Raw genomic sequence first — 3,895 nt, forward strand, 5'->3', positions numbered from 1 at the left:
TGAGTTTTGTTTTATATTAAATTAAGAGATTTTCCCTTTAGGTATAATGTCCAGTAGGGACATACATACATCTCACAAAAACACCACCACAAACGATAGTTATTAAGTAAATTAGCACATTTTAACAGACCAGATTTGAAAACTAATCGCATAAAGATTAAAATCCTAAATCCAGGCTGAGGCCTGCAATGAGTTGCTAAGTCATAGTTCATTCAACACTCTTATAAGAAAAAAATATACAGTGAAGGCATTTAATTTATGAAGGTATGTTCGGTATTTAAAGCATTTTTAGTTTAAAATTAAAAAAAAATCGGGCAAGTGCGAGTCGTACTCGCCCACCGAAGGTTCCGTACTTTTTAGTATTTGTTGTTATATCGGCAACAGAAATACATCATCTGTGAAAATTTCAACTGTCTAGCGACCACGGTTCATGAGATACAGCCTGGTGACAGACAGATGGACAGTTTAGTCTTAGTAATGGGGTCCCGTTCTTACCCTTTGGGTACGGAACCCTAGAAACATTGAGTAACCACTTTGAAATCATTATTAACTCGAAATAAGAATCAGAAAAAGATGCCCGCGTTGTTGTATAAATCTTATACCTACATTTCTAGGGTTCCGTAGTCTACTAGGAATCCTTATAGGTAGTTTCGCCATGTCCGTCTGTCTGTCCGTCCGCGGCTTTGCTCCGTGATCGTGATAATCGTCGCGATAAGCCGTTTTTGAGTTATCGCAAAAAATAGTTCCCTCTTACTAAAAAAACACGCAAAGCGCTGTGAAGGTAGGTAGCCCTCGTTCAAGACAGCCTATTGAGACAGAAGGGTAACTACGGAACCCTACACTCACCATGGCCCGACATGCTCTTGGTCGGTTTTATATTATGACTTACTTAGTCAAGTTAGTCATTAATATAAAACCGGCATGATGTAAGTTAGGTATAGTTACTTTTATTTACGTGGTTCCATGCCTTCTCAATTATTTTTTGCATAATAGGTACCTACATAACTATGCATGTATCAAAAATAATTTCAAACTGCTGTCAGTTTATTTTTCCTTATTCTAGTTGTCAATTGTAGGTCAGGTAGTATCTTATCTCATCCATTAACTGGACTTGATTGATAGTAAGGCGGGATTCCACCAGTGTGCGGCACAAACATTTTTGTATACCTAATACTAAATTTACTTGTGCCGCAGTACCGCACAGTGCCGCACACTGGTGGAATCCCGCCTGTAGGTTCGCAATAACGATTTGTAAATATGTAAGTCGATAAACAGGCTGAAATTGCTCTCTGACCAAGCTCTGAGGGGTGAATGTGTAGGTCATACTTAACACAGCGTGCAGCTAACCACTAAAAACTAATATTTCGTGTTTAAGTAAAAAATTTTTTGTTAATTTAATTTAGTAGTTAAGTTTTGTTCTGACTGCAATGTACCTACTTATACTTTACACTAAAATTGTGTGTTTTGCAGCATCCAAATAAACGTTTTATCTATCTATCTATCTATCTAACAACTTTTACTATGGGGCTAACCCCGAAATCGCTGATATATATTTGAAATTCTATGGTCTCATCGAAAGATCAGCGCTGGAAGTCGCCAGCAGCATGCTGAGATGGGGCCATTTCGTGACACTTTATTTTCACTACTTCTTTTAATGTATGTCTATTGTCTGTGTGTTTACGAATAAAAACTATTTAATTCAATTCAAAATTCAAGTATATCAGTTTTAACTTTTACGTAGTAGATAATTCGTCGAAAAATATATGTTTTTAGGGTTCCGTACCCAAAGGATAAAAACGGGACCCTATTACTAAGACTCCTCTGTCCGTCTGTCTGTCACCAGGCTGTATCTCATGAACCGTGATAGCTAGACAGTTAAAATTTTCACAGATGATGTATTTCTGTTGCCGCTATAACAACAAATACTAAAAACAGAATAAAATTAATATTTAAGTGGGGCTCTCTTACAACAAACGTGATTTTTTTGGCCGTTTTTTGCGCAATGGTACGGAACCCTTCGAGCGCGAGTACGACTCGCACTTGGCCGGTTTTTTTCCAGCCCACAGCACAAGTAGAAAACATTGCACTATTTATGCGTCAACATCTAGTTTTTATGCAACTTTTGTTCCACATTCGCGCACGAACGACTATAGGTTATATTAAGGAAACACGTGTATGAGTATTTAATGTTGATTGTTAATTGAACTATTTTTGCCATTTTCAACCAAAAGGGTACTTATTGTCGGTTGTCAATAAGGCGGTTATTTTCATATAGCTTCAATTCGAAATCAACCTTATCGACAAGCGACAATGTGGTACCTTTTGGTTGAAAACGTCACATTTGTGGAAAACGTGTAGAGGAAAATTGTTCCTAATCCATACTAATATTATAAATGCGAAAGTCTGTCTGTGTGTTACTTCTTCACGCTTAAACCGCTGAATCGATGCAAAAGTACTAGCTTTTGCCCGCGACTTCGTCTGCGTGGAGTTAGTAATGTTTTTTATCTAATCTGCATTTTATCGATTCCCCATACAAACTTCCACCCCTTTAAAGGATATTTCTGGGATAAAAACTACCCTATGTTCTTCCCGGGGACTCAAACTATCTCTATGCCATATTTTAACTAAATCGGTTTAGCGGTTTAAGCGTTAAGAAGTAACAGACAGACAGACTTTCGCATTTATAATATTAGTATGGATGTGGGTTGTTTCACCATCACCATTGTATCTGCCCTAAAAAGTAAACCATTTTTAACCCGCGACGTAAAAAGAGGGGTGTTATGGCGCCATTCATTTATTACGTAAGACGATTCAGGGGTGAGGGGGCTCGAACATGTCTTGTTTTTTCTTACAAGGAATGGATGAGAAACTTTTTTAATTTCTATGAAATAATGACGTTTAAAATAATACTCCCACACACTATGCTATTAAACACGTTGTAGATTCTTACGTAATATAGGGGGGAGAGGTTCGGCCCATTTTTATTTTTTCTTACATAGGGGTGGGAGGAAGTCAAAACTGGCAATAATAAATGCATGGCGCCCATCTTGTTAAGCCCAAGATCTCAAATAGTAGAGTACCAAGGGTTGAAAGGCTCCCATTTCTGTCGAGGTAGTCCGTTAGATATATATTTACTGATAATATATATTTTACTCATTACTGTGCCTTTTATATTCGGCTCAAGCACGCCACGGTCATTAAACCGCAGGTAGTTCCGATCCGATGAGTAAGCAAAAAAATGCATCTTTGTCTCGTCTGAGATAATTGGCTTGATGCATTACAAATCGCGATCAAAGCAGGACGCGGCTGTTTTTAGAATAACGGTTAAGTTATGGTCAATTTGTAAAACCTAAAACTTGCCGTAGGTACCTAAATAATTATAAATAAATAAACATACACTGCAGAGCAAGAAATAATAAACACCGATCAAGCGTCAGTTTATGAAGAAAAAAAAACCATTGCAATTAATTTGTGATGGTAGGTACGGAACCCTCGAAGCGCGAACTCCGATTCCAATAAGTACCCTCCATCGTCATATTATGACGTGGCGTGGTGTACCTAATATAATGGGGAGGTTCAGGTTGCATTGTGCTCTAATAGGTGGCGCTATAAACCCTCCCTTTTCAAACATCCAGCCTCACGCTACTGACCTGTTTGGTAAATGAAAAAAAAAATGTAATGTTAAAAAAATATTATCCTAATTCCAACCACATTCCAACACTCAAAAATTAGAAGTGAAATATGTCATGTAATGTCGGTTTCCAGGTAGAAGCAATATCAATAATAAGTGTTTTAGTTTGAATAACGCCGGTATTTATCTTAGGCTGCGGCAAGGATCAGCTGTTGTCGGCGGCGCATGTGCGAGGGGAGCTTCGGCCCCGGCTCGGCTCGCCAC

The sequence above is a fragment of the Cydia strobilella genome, chromosome 4, assembly GCF_947568885.1.
Source record: "Cydia strobilella chromosome 4, ilCydStro3.1, whole genome shotgun sequence".
Classification (NCBI taxonomy): domain Eukaryota; kingdom Metazoa; phylum Arthropoda; class Insecta; order Lepidoptera; family Tortricidae; genus Cydia; species Cydia strobilella.